The sequence below is a fragment of the Corvus cornix genome, chromosome 1 (genome assembly GCF_000738735.6).
Source record: "Corvus cornix cornix isolate S_Up_H32 chromosome 1, ASM73873v5, whole genome shotgun sequence".
Taxonomy (NCBI): domain Eukaryota; kingdom Metazoa; phylum Chordata; class Aves; order Passeriformes; family Corvidae; genus Corvus; species Corvus cornix.
Window position 1 is genome coordinate 2069667 of NC_046332.1, and position 16894 is coordinate 2086560.

General features: G+C 41.1%; 1 long non-coding RNA gene across 2 annotated transcripts in view; it reads right to left on the reverse strand.

The window, feature by feature from the left end:
• Nucleotides 1-16894, reverse strand: part of LOC109144587 — a 75062-nt gene that overhangs the window by 9957 nt on the left and 48211 nt on the right. The gene's annotated exons all lie outside the window — the stretch shown is intronic.

A 16894-nucleotide genomic window follows, 5' to 3' on the forward strand; every position in this document is an offset into this window, starting at 1 on the left:
CTCTGATAAACAAGCAGCTGAAAAATTCCCTCTGCACGCTATTCCCTCAGCAACGGCCAGGCACTGGGGGCATTTCTTTCCCTCTCAGCAGAGGCATCTGGCAGGCAGGACTGGGAACAGGTAACCAGCCAAATGGGGGAGGAATGACAGGGAGCAGAAACAATCTCTTCCTCCCTGAAATCCCTGCTGTCTTCATGAAGGTACCAGCACACCAAATACAGAGTTTCCCAGAGAACTACACTGTAGGTATTGTTTTCTGTGCAGTGATGATGGCATCAGTGAGGTGATGGCTGCCACTCACAGCCCTGGCAGACTGCAAAGAGAAACTATGGGTGCCAAAACACATCTGCAGTGAGACACTCTGGCTAAAGGAAAACTGGACAGAAGACCTGAATAATAGGTGTGGACACAGCACATTGTTGAGGAAGAGTAGAGGTAAATAATTTTTCAAAAATCAAACAGAAAACCCCAGAAAACAACCACGCTTTTACTGTAAAAGCTACCTGGAAGCTGGGAACCAGCACACAGTTACAGCAGCAGATGAACCAACTAATGGCAAGTTGTTGGTTTTTTTTATTTTAATGAACTCTAGACCAGCAAAAACTGCTTGGCACTTCCCACACGATGTCCTCAGGCACAGGAACACACAAATGTTATCTGGACAGTGCAGTAACAAGAACACAAGTTGATAATGCAGATAGTGCAAACACTTTGCTCCCTTACTAATGCATTATATTGCTTAAACTTACCTTTTACTTAAACTTTGTCTTTCCAGAATAAAGATCACAGAAATCAGCATTCCTTGAACTCCAAATGGGGAATGCTGTAGATTCTCAAAACCTACTATTGCATCAGAAATGGAAATAACAGTGCTCCTGATGACATCAAACACTAATTCCTATGGAAAATCTCTGCTGAGATGTCTCTTCCTGCCTTTCTTGCCAAACTACAATATACAGATGAGTGGAAAGGCTGAGAGAATTGGGCTTATTCAGCCTGGAGAAGAGAAGGCTTCAGGGTGACCGCCAGCAGCCTTCCAGAACCTGAAAGGATGGAAAGGGACTACTTACAAGAGCCTGGAGTGCTCAGACAAGGGGGAATGGCTTAACTGAAATTGGGTAGGTTTAGATTAGATGTTGGGACGGAATTGTTCCCTGGGAGGGTGGGGAGGCCCTGGCACAGCCCAGAGCAGCTGTGGCTGCCCCTGGATCCCTGGAAGTGTCCAAGGCCAGGTTGGACATTGGGGCTTTGAGCAGCCTGGGATGGTGCCCATGAAGGGAGTGAGATGAGCTTTAATGTCCCTTCCAACCCAAACCATTCTGGGATACTGTGATTTAATGAAAAGACTGAACAATTAACTGATAGCATGATTTTGGAAAGTTTGATGGAATTTGATTTCCAATTAATGCTTTTTCTTCAGCATTTGATGCATTTAGAAATCAGGGCTTCTGTTACTGTTTCACAGGTTTGAAAGAAGTCAGAGATGACAGCAAACTTTCCTCCAAAGGTATTAATGAACTTCAATAATTCTACCCATCATTTTTTTCTTCTTTTGCTCCTGCTCATCCTACAGTCGGGAACATTAAGTATCTTTTCTTGTGTTTCTTCGATTAATTTAAAATTCTGGTTTTCCAACTCTATCTCAGAGCACAGAGAAACCCTTTTTCCACCGCTGAAATGAAGCCCTTCTTACTTCAGTGTTGCTCACTTGCTTGTCTTGCCCTTTCTAGAACACTAATGAAATAACTGAGTGATGCAGTTTGGCTGCTGTTCAGCTGAACTCAGGGACACAGAGAGTGCAAGTGTTCCCAAATGAAAGGAAGAGAAAGTACTTTTAGATTATACAAATAATCATCATTAGCTGTGTTTCCTGTCAGCTGCTGGATCCAAAGGCTTCTTTCCTCAGGAAGGTGAATGAAATTGTGGAAGAGTGAGGCACTCTGACAGTTCTAACAAGCCAAATTGAATCCAAAATGATTTTTTCTCATCTTCAAGAAAATGAGGCCCATAAGAGAGGTGCCGCTGTCCTACAGAATAAGTCACAACATCCTAACTCCTGCCTATTTCTGTCTGGAGAAAAATCTTCATCTGCAGTCTCAGAATTTTCACTGGGAATCTGAGCTGGAGCTTCCATCTTCCTCACCTGCTTGTGAGGTTTGCACCCACAACCACAGCACACTACAGAAGCTGTAGATGTGCAAAATCACTGAGGGAGGACTCCATACAAAGCCACTGTGCTGTAGGAGAAAGCACAGACACATTTTGGCAAGCTGAGTGCTCTGGTTTGCTAAGTAGGCCACATTTAAAAAGATTATTTTGCATATTTACAAAGAGCAAGTAGATATAAGCTAATAAGCCCCGAATTCTGAAGAAAAGCAAGACTGACCACACGAATTTGGAACCTGGCCAAAGCCCTAAATGTCTTGTTGCTCTCACGAGTCTGTAACCATCTGACCTTTATGAATGCTGGGGCAGTACAACCTTAGCAAGTCCATGGAGCTCTGCCAGTTCCTTACAGATCTGGCCCTCTGATTACATTTATTTTCTCACAACCACTACAAAATTCAAGAACTACTCCATGCAATTTGATAAGAGGGGGAGAAAAAAAATCAGCATTCAAATGGTCAGAGCATCAAGTCACAGTGTGAGCTTTCCAGAGGGAAATCCAACAAGACATGGGCTGGCCAACTCTTGGCTGTGCATGAGGTCCCAGTGAGGTCACACTAGAATGACTTCTGACAAAATTTTTAGGAGGAGGTGTGTTCCTGTGAATATTCCTGTGAATTCCAGCCTGGGTTTTTAGCTCATGAGACGAAGTGTTCGAATGTACCTTGTCCTGGGGATGTGGGACAGGAAGAAGTTTAATGTTTGCCTCACACTACATACAGCTGAGTGGCAGGATAATACTCCTAAGTCTTGGTGTTGCTTTTCCCATTTAGACTGTGCTGAGAATTTGAGGATGCCTGGAGGGAAACCTGCCCCTCTGCCGTGTTCCTGTTTTGGACAGGAGCAGGAGACCACCAAGAACAGAGATGGGGTGCTGCAGGAAACCAGATTTGTGACTCGACAGCTTGGCTCCCTCTCGCTTTACTGGTGCGTCTCTCTCCCAGCACAAACCAGGCTCCATTCCAGTCCCATTCCATGTTCCACTGCAAACTCTGCAGTCACACAGAGCTGCAAAACAGGCTTCCAAATCTCAGTGTAGGTTTTATAAACCATGACAAGGCTGTGGAGTTAATTGTTATTTACATAACATTTCAGGCAATCTACATAAACATTTGTAAGTTGTGTGGAGGAACCTCCGTGTTGGTGCTGCCCAACAGATGAAATGCTACAAAAAATTCTGGGCCACAGGATGCCAAAATCAGTGCAATAATCAGTGAGCTTGGTAGTTTGTTTCTGAGGGCTTTTACTATTGCAGTGTAGGGTGTTAAGAGGGTGTTAGATACTTCAGCTGCCACCTCTGGACTTTCAAAAAGAAGCAGCGAATTCCTGACACCATTTTAATTCAGCAACATGAAGTTCAAATTTGCTGATGGAGAGAGGGGGACATTCCCTTGCATTTGGAGCACTTGAGACATAATCCTTCCTGTGTTACCCCCTTGTCACAGAATCTGAGATAACTACAGCTCACAGTCTGTAGGATTGAACATCTCAGTGTTCTCTTCTCAGAAAGAAGAGTAATAGAGCAAAAACTCACTCCTATGAGAAAAGCCAGGTTACAAACAACAGGTGCTCAGGGAGCCACCAAGCAAATTCTGCTAGGAGTAATAGGAACATTTAAATCTTGGAAAATCCACTAAGTTTTAACAGAGGTACACAGGTCTGAGTATTTGGGAATAGATGGGAATATTTCTTTCACCCTGGTTGAAAGCCAGTTACCAGTGGAGTTCCTGCGGGACTTTTGTCCTGGGTTCTATAGTTTCATAGAATCATCAAGGCTGGAAAACTCACCACAACTCGAAATGTGGGGGTCTACTATAATAGAGGATGAAATACCTCCAAACTCCCAAAATAAACTCACAAAGTCTCCAAGTATTCAGATAATTTAGCATAAATTACAGCCAAGTCTGTCTAAAACCGAAGTAATTATTTATGCGTGTCACTGCTGTATTTGTGCATATGCAACATTTGAAGAACTGGAATTTAATCAGTTATCAATACCTTCCTTCCACCTGCCAAAAACCAAGCATTTCAAAGAGAGTGATTAATCACTGCTGTGGGAGGAAAGCTCAGGAGGGATGATCAGACATTTCCTGCACTTGATTGAATAAAACAAAATAGTGTGATTCTCTTCATATGAAACAAACATGGCAGGCCTCCATAGAAAACATGTCTTATGTGAAAGGATTAATTCAGTGTGCTTACCAATTGGTTTGTTTATTAAAGAAAGGGAAAAAAGTCCATTTTCCTCCCCACATAATTTCAATACACCAAAGAGAAGTCAGACATGGGCTTAGAGGACTCTTTCATCTGCTGAGAAATAGTAACAATAATTAGAGGCTTGAAGGTACTGCAGGTTTTTTAGCAGCAGAACTCAAACAAATATTCGACAGCAACAGAAGAGTCACAGATGGCCTGGAATCAAACAGAACTTCTGTAGGGTTTAGAATTTAGCAGATGATCACAGAACGTTCACTGCTGACCTTATCATTAAATAACTCTGATAAAACGGATTTCCAAAACCTGATCAACACAGTGCCCACAGCAGAGGATGTAATCCAGTGAACCATTATCAGTTTTTTTCCACCACCTGTTAGAATACCAGTACACCATGAAAATAAACTTCAGCAGAGAACTCAAGAGACTCTTACAACCAGAAAAGAATTGGTGCTCTGACAAGGAGGACAAGTTTTAAGAAAAACACAGAACTCCTGGCAGGATAAAGGAGGATGACAGTGAGGTACAGCAGCCTTCCCAAGTTTCTGTGAGCAGAAATAACTTAGGACAAAACTTTAATCTGATCTGTAAGAAATCACTGCACTTCAGGCCAGTGTGTGTTCAGGTATGGAGGAACCTTCCCCTTGATCTGATTTCAGTTAGGTATGAAGGGTCGTAAGGCTCTTAAACAGAGGTCTGATAAAATTCTGAGTTCCTACAAGCTGGGGAAAACAGCAGGACAAGGGAAGAGTTTACTAATGCCACCTCTGAGGCAAGTGCTATCTAACTTACCTTTTATGAGACATAAATGTGGAAGCAAACCCTACGTGGGACCAGTACTTCCTACTGCTCACTAAACTTTTGTTCAAAAGTGGAAAGAAAGCCATAGACCTTGAGGCCAGCACCTTCTGCCTTTCCTATTTCTTTTATTTGAAATACACAATACACAAATCTTCAAAAAACATTACTTTACTCCTTCTTAGCTACTTGATTGTTTCTTAAATCTATTTGTATATTTGTAGCCGTTTGGGGTTTTTGCACATTATAAAGCAGAGCACAGGGTTTTCTACTTAACAGTTTGCAATAGTTAACAGTCATTACACTATGAAAAGAGAATACACAAAAACACAGTTCAGGTGCCTAGATTTTTTTTTTTCTTAATAACAAAATATTTTTTCAATTTTACGTTATTTTAATGCAAGATTACGCTTTATTGAGAAACTAAGAAACATATCAGGTGTCACATAAATCTCAAGTGAGAATCAACAAAACAGAAGACTTAACACAAGGTTGCAGTTAATTTAAGATTGCTCTTCGTTGCCAATTTTCCCCATTTATTGTGTTTTCTCTTCCAAATGTTCCCTGGGTTTTTTTTCCCTCTAGAGTCATTTCTGTGTTTGTCTCTGCCAGAACACTCGAAATTCTATCTACAGGCCAATATTTTTTGTTCTTCTGGGGCTCTCCTTCTTTGCTTTGAGGCTTCTCTCAATGTTTTTAGCTGTATTAGCACTAATTTGAGAGCTGCACACCCTCTCTGGTCTCTGTTCAAGGCTTGGGCACTGCCAAGGGAAGAAGTTCTGCCTCCTGTGCAGGGGCAACTTCCTGAGCATCAGTTCCTGCCTGTTCCTCGGGTGCCATCACTGGTGCTTTTGTTGAGAGAAACTTGACAGTAATTCCTATGTAGATATTTTGATTTAGTATTAATAATACTTTGATTAATTTAATAGCAACTGCCACTGCAGCAAGGTTTGTGTTAGCAGTAACCCATGCTTCAGTCAAGGACTGGGCATCACCCTGCTAGACAAAAACCCAGGTCCCTGGTCAGCCATATAGCAGAAAGCTTCCATACAAAAATCCCCCAAACCCCATATAAACTGCCAAGTACAGAGCACCTGCAGCTTGAGTCAGGGGGCTGACATAACAGAGCAGGTCTCATCATATTATTTTCAGTGGATTTACTGTTTCTTGCTGAAATTTAGTCTAATTTATGCCACATCTCCATTTTCAGGCTCAGCAAGTCACGACAGCTCTAAACCACACAGCTATGAATGTGACCATATGCACAAACATATATAAGCATGGAAAAGCCAATCCTTTCTCATCACTCAAAGATTCTATACCCTATTTTTCTACAGATTTCTCCTCTACCATTTTCCCTACTTTTTGCTCCAAATCACCAGTTATTCATTGAAAAGGGACAAACCAACCGCAGCCCCCTGCCTCTTACTCTGAGGGCGAGAGGAATGCCAGACTCAGGCCCAGAGCAGGCAGCACACCAGCACTCGCTGCAGGGAACAGCATCAAGGTTTCCACATTGAAAACAGTAACACTTTAGGGCTCAAAGAATCATATTAAGGTCACTCCATCCAAACAAAACACCCAGTTGTGAAAATACTACTCACACATGGCCTGAAACACCCACGGATGCACTAAGACCCAACAGACTGGACTTAACTGCAGGTACTAAAATTGACGTTCGATTTTATTAATAACTTACAAGAAATAAAGTGAAAATAAAACCTGATTGTCCAAGACCTTGCTCATAGCAAAGTACAAAAGAAATAACCCCAACTTCACACACGTGTTATTGACTGCACTGGTAGTGCAGAATATATTTTCTATTTCTTATCATCTGTTATAAACATTTCAATTGTTTCCAAACATTGCATAACGAGTGCTGTTAATGTAACATTTTCCAAGGGAAAAAGGTTCATAAGTAGTTTTCAGGAACCTCAGTTAAAGCTGCCCACATCCATGATCCCAGGAATATCTGAAGAGCCAACAAAAGGATGCATTTCAGGAAAGGTACACATGTTCTCCAGAGCACTGAAACACTTCCAGCATGTTGGAAATGCCCGTGACAGATAAGAGATTTCAACTCATTTGTTGAAAGCCTTTGGAAAAGACAGAGAATATAGTTATTAAAGGAAAGTGAGCACTCTTTCACACCTCTTTCAGCACAGTGCCTTGGACAATGCAGCTATTTAGGAAAACAGGCTTGTATTTTCTTGTCCAGTGCTTGCTCCATTTGATCACTAGTGGGTCAGGTGCAGCAAACATCTCATTTTACACCTGTGCTGCACAGAAACCTTGGCCTTGGAACACCTGTTAAGAGCTGTTTCAAGATCTTTCCCCTGGACACCAAGTCTCTCAGCTGCTAGTAATTAGAAAAAACAAAGCAGAACTACCACAGGGACACGGGCCCTGGCAGGGGGGAGTGCCAAAGAAAGCAGCACAAGTTTTACAAGGATGCATGTCGTATTTTTTCCCTTGGCAGCACCACCTCAGGACACCAGGCTGGATGCCAACTGCTCCAAGTGTCAAGCAAACAACAGGATTTGCTACAGGTTCTTCTAGGCTTTGATCACCTATTTCTGTAAAATAACTGAGTCTGTAAATATGGTTAGAGAGAAATTCTGTGGAAAAAGAAGTGCTACAAATCTTGACTGAGTGGGAGACGCCGGTTTTAAAAATTTTTTTGAAATCACAGACTTGCATTAGCAATTATTTATTTATCACTGCCCTCGTAAGCTGCGTCATCTAGCTGGCCTTTATTTGTTCCTGTAAAAGGCTTTAGAGAGCATTTTTAGATTATGAAATTAATGCATCTGCAGAGGATTATCTATTTCAATAATGTCATCTGTGTGCAACCACAAGATTTACTGACTAGAGCACATTTTCTCTGGCAACATATAAATAATTTGGCTTTTCTTGCTAAGATTCAATCCAATTAGAATTGATTTCAATGGAAAAATATGATCATAATAGGAAAAGAGCCAATTTTAAACCCGCTACAGATAAAGGTTGGAAAGTCAGGATGAGATAAGAAATTCTGTTCCTTAACAAATAAGGGTGGCAAAACTATTAAAAATGCATACATTATTATAGGGCTGAAGTGTATTTAAATCCAGTCCTGCCTGATGAGTGAAGGAAGTGATATGAGTGGAAACATTGCCTTTAGCACCTGGGAGAGCGTGATTTTCTGGAAGGCCTAGCATTAATGAGCTGGCATTAATCTCACAGGACATGGTGTCATGATTTTTTGGTACCAGGTTTTTTTAAGGTCCTTTTCAGATCTGTAAAGGTTTTAAGAAGTCTTTGCTTTGGCTACTGTCACAGAGGAGGAAAAGAGAGCACAAAAAACCTTAAAGGCAACTTGACTTAACAAGGTGAAACTGAAAGAGTATGTGGAGAAGGACTCAAAATTTGATAACCTTATCACTTGTGCAGTAATTCCTACCACATCCAGAGTCACACTGAATGCCATTCTAAAACAAGCTCGCGGAAAAGATGAAAGAGCTGATATATCCCCAAAGATTTAGCAGGTCCAGAGACAGAAACCAGCCTTCGACATGAGAATAATATAAACAAAGGAGGTTATCTGTTTACAATGGTTCCCTGATGGGAAGCAACAATCCCACCCGGCTGGCACCACATTAAAATGAATTTAATCATCCTAATGGAGGAGGCAGATGCTTTGGGAAAGAGAAATTCTGTAATGATAGAAGGGGATTTATTTTCCCTTTCTTAAGTAAAAGACTCTGTTTATTTTTTATTTTAAGCACATGAAAAAAGAAAAAGTTGTCCAGTATAGAATGGGGACAATGAGTAATTCCACGTTATGGAAAGAAAGGGTAGAGGAGAGAACACAGATAAAAATTTTCTCTTCAGTACAGTCAGAGGTTTTGGTTTACTGTTGAAATTGTTTGGGTTTTTTTTAACTAAAAGTCAAGCTTTGTTTAATCTCCACTTCTAAACAAGTAGGAAAGTATTTTATGAAAAACTCCAACCTCAGTATTTTCGGACAGAGTTCACATTATGAGTTTTAGGGTCAAATGACCTTGTCTTTACCAGTTGCTTTGCTTTTGTTATCTGAAAAAAATTACAGGTCCGGTCAGATTACTCACAATAGTTTCAAACAAGAGGACTGTGGGAAATATCCCCACTTCTTGTGGCTTTTTGCTACCAGAAGCCACACAACCATGGTCATACAGGTAGAGACAGAGCAGAAAAGGACCGAAGAGAGATCTCAATGATGGACCTGATTTTCTCTGTCTTGTGGGTCAAGAGGAACAGAAGGCTCAGCCCCTACCATCAGAATTGAGCAATAGGTGTCATTTCCACAGCTTTCCTCCAAGATGCAGCAATATTGTGCTTTTCAAAGCCACAATAAAGCAGAAAGGCAAAGACCTACACTGCTGGCTGGCTCAGCTGCGTGCTGCTCCTTTCCACCTCTTTCCTCCTCTCCTATCTCGTCCTAGAAATTGTTTTTGCTCTCTGCTTTCTCCTGGCTGATAGCCAACGTGAAGGCCCCAGTCTCCACATCTGGGGCGATGTCTCACATTGCCTCGCTTGCTCTCCCCAGCAGAACAGAAACAATGAGACCAACAAGGCTGGGGACCACCCTGCCTGAGATCTTCTCCTACATGGGTTTGTTTTTTGGTTTTCTTTTTGCTTTGGTGTAATCCTAAATTCAGAAGCTTTTGCCTTCACAAGAAAGAGATGCTCAAAGTCCAGAAATCTCCACTGGTTCATTGAACCAAAGCCATTCCAGTCACTTGGAGTTTTAAAAGCAGTTTATCACATTCGTAATAAATCTTTGTTATTAGTGCAGATTAGCTCTTGTTGCACAAAAATAATAAATAAAAACATCTGAGGAGCAGATGATTCCCTTCAGCCCTGGTATATAAGGCGAGGACTCAATACTCTCAATTGCACAGACCTCAACTTTGTCCCTCTCTGCTTGGCTGCAGAGATTTTTGAAAATCATAAAGAAATGAAAAACCTGCCAAAGGGAGTTCAGAACCTCATGTTTTCTCCAGCAGATGTATTGTCCCAGCACAAGCCTGCTCTGGGTTCCAGCTCTGAGGACAAGAAGGCCCATAATGACCTGGATAATGGATATGAGAAGGGACCAGGGAGGTTACGAATAATCTTCCCCTCAGTCAGCTGCACAGCCAGCCCTCCCTTGGGACTCTGCAGGTGTTTGGGTGACCCCTAGATTTGGGAGGGTTGCTTGGTTTGCTTGTTTCTTTCTAAAAAGCTTTAACACTTCTCAGCAATTTCGAAAGATGGTTTTGTCAACCATCTGAGGTCATAACTCTTAATTTCTGTACAGTAACTGGACTCTGAAATAAAATTCACAACAAAATCCAACCATTTGTTCTTTTCCCCATTTCTGCATTTTTCTCACTGCATCCTACAGTCCTGCTTCTATTATTTAGTGCTTTTCACAGAGAAGTGAACAAATTATTAAAGGAGTTGTTTCGTGGGGTTTGCAGTTGGACTCAATGATTTTAAAGGTCTTTTCCAACCGAAATGATTTTATGGTTTCCATACCCCATAGCTTTTTCTCCTGAACACAGTAACATTCTGAGCCAGGATCCAGGCCCCTCTGATGACTGGGTGATATCCTTACAAGCTGAGGATGATACCAGAATTTCATAATGTTGCTTACTCTTCTCTTTTAATAAAACTAGCTGGATTTCTTGCCTGATGAAAATGGATGGAAAACACAACCTTTTACATAGGTCTTAAAATGTACCTTTTCTGTGTGGCTCTAACAGTGAGGGCCTGAATGGTGAGGCAGCCTTTACTCTATGTCCTATCCTAAAAATTCCCTCTCAGGTCTCTTGTAGGCTCCTTTAGGGTTCTGGAAGATGCTGGAAGATCTCCCCTGGGCCTTCTCTTCTCCAGGGTAAATAACCCCAACTCTCTCAGCCTGTCTTCACAGAAAACATCTTCTTTCAAAGAGTGCAGTTTAGTATAATGGTTTCAATACTTAAGTTGTTTAAATAATTTACCAAGGGAAAGAGAAAGCAAGAAAAAGACCAATTTTTTATAAATGCACAACAGATGCACCGGTGCATGTTGGGACTGAGGCAGAACAGACTGGGAGCTGTCATCACCCCTCAGAGTCACATTCCTTCCCCAGCTCATGTGGCCCACACCTGGGACACACTTGGGAGGCTCCCAGGTTCAAAGCAAATGCTTCTACCTTTGTTCCTGCCTGCAAGTCTTTTTAATTTCAGCATTTTCACTCCCTGTCATCACTGTCCTCTTTCACTAGGAGTGTCTCTGACCAAATACCAAGTCATGTTGGAGGGGATTTTTTATTTATTTGTCTGGTTTTTAGTATATAGGAACTAATGGAGATGTTTTGTTTGTGAGGCATTTTCAGTTTGTGTGGTTGGTTTTTTTATTATTCAGGTCACCCATCAAAATAAATATTAAGAACTAGAGCTAAAAGTTACATAAAAGTCACAGTTGGAGAAAAATGAGTGGAAGCCTGAGGACTCTTGGCAATCCCTGGACATTTGTTACATTGCAGGATGACATTACATTGCAAATTTTTCTTTAAGATGATGTGAAAATAGTAACAAATAATTGCACTAAAAGTGTGTGGTATAAAGTACAAATAGATTTTGTCTTTATGATTAAATTCCCAGCCCAAATGTGAGTAAAGATAAAACTGAGTCACACGTTATTCATTTACCCTTGAATTTTACTATTTTATTAAATATTTATAGACATGACTAAACTCCCATCAAGTGCATCATTGATGCAACACTGAAATTAATAAAATACTTTGTCCCTTTTTATCCTGATTAGTCTCTATATACTTTTTCTCACTAATGCACCATCAGAGCTGCAGAACTTCTCGTGAGCTGCTGAGTCACCAACAGCTGAAATATCTCCCACAGGCTGCTCTTGAGCAGCATAAATCTATTTTTCCTTTATGGATAAGACAAATTACACAAGAATCTGACAGACGTCCTTGCACTACGAGGACTTTGAAGTGACAGCACAAATATTGGACAATAACTAAACCATCAAGAGATGAGGTCAAAAAACATTAGGGAAAGGTCTGGTCCTGACAGTGCTGGTCTGCAGTGGGGCTGCACCCATCCAAAAAGTGCTGCCATTTGGGGTGGACAAAGTGTACTGCAAAGTTCGTTTATATTTGAGGCAAACATGTCCTGGACTGCATGGAAAGCTGCAAGGCTGACGTACAGAGATTATCCCTGGTGATAAAAGAAGCACTCAGGAACATCACTAATTATCCCAAGGAACAGAAAGGAGGATCAGTACGGCTGAAGTGGGAAATTCCAGCTGGAAAACTTGGCAGCGCTTTGCTTTTAGTTTTACTCTACTACGACCTAGTGCTGGTACAAAACAAATGTCAGCTTTCCCTTCTTGCTCAAAAACTGGAAAAAAAAAAGGGTTGGAAAATACTCCTAATTGCTAAGGAGGTATCTAGACTTTAGATGAAATGTGCAATTAGATTTAAAATAGAGGGTTTGAAGTAAAAACACAAGACTGTGCAAACAAAAAAACGGAACCCAGTATTTGAAATTAAAATTGTCCACTATTTATCAATAAAAAAAGTTTAAAAAATAAAAGTGGGAAAGACAATGGAAATAAAGAGAGATATCTACAATTAAGGTGCACTTTAAACCTATGATTAACATTATTGAAATTCAGGATCTTTCAAGTGCCACTGGAAAAGGGAAAATTTGAATGACAGGAGAAAAAAACAAAAGCCAAACAAAACTCATAATGGAAAGAAAGGGAAAACAAAAATTATGAAGAGAAAAGGAGTAGTAAAGAAAATCCTGTCTGCTCCTTCTGGCCAGGACAGCATGTGGGGTGTTTCAGTGGGAACACTAAACTGGAGAACAGCATTCCTAAACCTCAGCAACACCTCTACAGTACTGTAAAATATTGCCCTGGAGCTTAGGGAAGGGAAAAACGAAAATGAATCCATGATTGACAACACTGACATTGTCTGTGTAAAACAGAAGGTCAGACTATAATCCACAAGGTCACTTGAATTGTCAGACTTGCTTTTAATGCAAAATCATTGCCTTTAATGTAATATAAACTGATATTGCAGCAGGCATCACAGGCATGATGGGCTGCTCTGTATCCACCCTGTTGGTGGTTAACAGTGACCACTGAAGCAAGACCAAAGAATGAAAACCACTTGCAATCCTTCTGCTACAATCAAGACAATGAGCCAAGGCAGGAATGCCACAAGAGGACTGCTCAAGTTAAACAGGATTGGGGTCAAGTACCTATAGTACGTTGATTTTTTTTTTGCCTGGTGTCTGAGAGAAGATGGGATTGGTGTAGCCTAAAGCAACTGTGAGTGTTGCTAATGCCAGCAGATACCAGGCAGCTGAATTCCTAACATGAACACCATGAAAAATGTCCTACAACACCACAGACACAGCTCATGTGCCTGAACTGGATCCACACTGATTTTCATGCTCTACCTCAGTCCAGGAAACTACAGAAATGGGCAGATGCTCAGGGACCCAGATTACTGAAAGCTCAAACTGGGCTAAATTAGGCAGATTTTCAGCCTTTGCAATGTATGAGAGAACACGAAACAGTCAGTGACCTATCTCTGCCTGATTCTGCCCAGTGGGTACCATTTGAATCCAAGACTTAGGTCAGCTTCGCCTCTCTTCATTGTAAAGAATTTTCACACTCGACCAAATGAGAAGAGGTGCTGTACTCTAAAAAGATGTAACTCAGTTCAAATATAAACACACACATCTGGCATCTAAATATCCATTTCTAGTACCTGACTGCCAAAATAGCTCTATTTGAATACCCAGTGTTGAACTTTGCCCTCAGAGTGTGTTTCCCTCACGGTGTATCTCTCTGCTTACACAATAAAGCGGCCAAAAAATCTGTTCCTGATTTTCATCTCTGTCCAGACCACATCTGAAATACATTCTGTCTACCTAAGTAGATGCTGTTAAACAGAAATGCAAGGAAGACAATGCATTTCCCTGCAGCTGCCTCGCTGGTGAGAACACCATCTAGAAACAACAAAGATGCTACATATTTATGTTCACAGGAGGAGGAAAGAGATTTATAGCTTATTTTTGAATTTAGTAAGCACTAAATTGCATTAGTAGCAAGCTTTGATTGCAACCAGACAGTGGCCTGGATGATTCACATCCCTAGAGTTGTTTTCTGAATCTCTATGCACCATTCCTTGTTCCCCAGGATAGGTAAACCCCCTCACTTTATAGACTTTATTGCTGTATCTTACTTGCTAAATTCAGTAATAATGAACCTGTGCACCATTCATTTTGAAGTTCAGTGATGAGGTTCATAGCAGTTGCTTGATTTTTTGCCACAGAAGTGTTCCTTGAATGTCTTTATTATGAAAAGGAGAAGGGCAGTGCTTTGGATTAAATGAGCCAGATCTTCAGCTGTGGAAGGATAATTTTGTTTCACTCCAGTGGGACAATGCTGTTTGAAAGCCAATTCCCCTGACCTAGAGGATCTTCCCTGATTTCATCTCTCCAGTTGGACTTTTCCAGCTTCTAGTTAAGTATTCACTGGGTACCAGGGAAACAAAGAATAAAGAAAAAGGGGAAAAAAATAAACCCTTTGTAGAGGTTCCAATCCTCTGATCCAAGGAATATTTAATTATTTAGGCAAAATGGAAATGCTTTCCTGGAGGGGCTGAGAGGGTTGTCCCATGGTGGTTATGGACAGAAAAGAGAAAAAAAAGAAAATGGACAGAGGAAACCCAGTGGATCTCTACAGGGAAAAGAGGTGCCTGCTTAGCTCTTTCATAGTTACACTCACCACGTGAGTTAAGAAGGAAAGGTGTAGTTCAACAGCACATTAATTATCTTTATCTAGAGGTTTAGTATTCCTTTAAAATTACTGGCTTATCTTATTATTCAGGTGGTTATCAAGGAAAGAAAGCAATGGGAAATTCATGAGATTTAAGGTCGAATAGCAAATTAATTGTCTTTAACTACATGTTTAGTATTCCTTTAAAATTGTTGGTTTATCCTATTATTCAGGTTGTTATCGAGGACGGAAAGCAATGTGCAATCATTCCTGCTCCTGCAATAATTACAGGGTACTTGCTGTGATGGTTTGTCCTGAAATTATGCTGCACTAACTTTCCTAATCTTTAACAAAGCTACAAAAACCTGAGGGCGAGGTTCCCTAAAAAGAAGGCGGTGTTTCTGGCACAGGGATGTTTTAAAGCAGTGATGAATCAGTGGTGTGGCACACACTGGGTACCTTTCCCAGGAACACGGGCTGGCTCCAGCTGCCGGGTCAGAGGCACAGGGCAGCTCTGATGGGAGCAGATGCCCGGAGGATGCCGCAGCAGCTGCGCCTGCCGTGGCTCCGTGTGCGGAACGTCTTCCCGTGGCTTCCCAACGCTGGGCTCCCAAGAACCCAGGGGCCTCTTCAAACAAGGCTGGAAGGAGAGAGGCTTGCGAGTCAGCTGGCAGCTTCTCTGCATTTTTGAGCTAGCCTGGATACAGCGGAGGAGAGCTGAGTTTGTGCTGTGTGCCTGACCCCTCTCAGCCAAGTTCAGAGCAGTGTGAGCTATCAAATGTGACAGGCTCCTGGCAAGCAGCCGCAGGCTTTTGGCTGGGATCTCTTCCAGGCCCAGCTGGGATCAATTAAACTAAATAATAGTTCTTGCAATAACTAGTTCCTACCTCATTCTTCAGAAATTGCTTAGTGTTCAAATGTAAATACTGTTAAGTTCATACCTTGCTCACCCTTCCCCCACTTTGGATAAACTGACACCTAGAAATCCAAGATTTTTAGAGCGAGCCCTTAAAAGCTGAATCAGGAAGGAACATTGCACGTGCAGGCCTGCATTCTTATATTCTGGTGTGCCATCATGAAATCCATCCTGCTTATCCAACATCCTAAATACGAATAAAACCCCCACTACACATTTATTTCTCTAGATTTTATGTTAAGTGGAGGAGTTGTTATCCATAACTGATTGGCAGACTGGTCCAGCCAAACTGTTATCAAAGCCTGCCTTAAAATTTTGGAGTAATTGTCCAAAAAAAGCCTCAGTTGTGCTGTAACTCAAGTGTCTGCAGGACAAGGTAATGGCCACATTAGAGCAAGGAGCATTTAAAATCAAGGTCAGCTTTTCCAAGTGATTTTACTACTGTACAGAGATTTGCTGTGAGCAACATGAATAATCCATTTCAACTTTTAAAATTATGCAAACCAGCGTAACTGGAACAAACATATCAATGTTTTTCATTGTGAATGAAAACAAGAATTATTTTCCACTCAATTATTAAAAACAAACAACAACTGATTTTTACAATCCAGTAATCTCCAGATCTTTCCTGAGAGGAGCCTGTGTTAAAACTATGAATCATAATAATTACTTTCTATGAAGCCAGACAGTATTTGCAGAGCTTTAAAGTCCCTGATCATTCTCTCATTTACAGAGGAATACAGCTCTCTACCCAAATAAAAAGAAATATAATACTTTCTTTTTCATTTTAATGAATTTCACGTAGTTTTACTTGCTAGATTTCCAAAACCTAATGTAACAGTAAGAAAGCACTTGTTCTGCTAAGCATTTCAAAGCAGTTGGATCATTCAGCTCCTTAAAGGCCCTCGTGAATGGAAGCCAAGATTTTTATGATCCTGCACAATGTCCAGTACTACCCTGGAATACTGTGCTGTTTTGTCATTGCATTCCTTT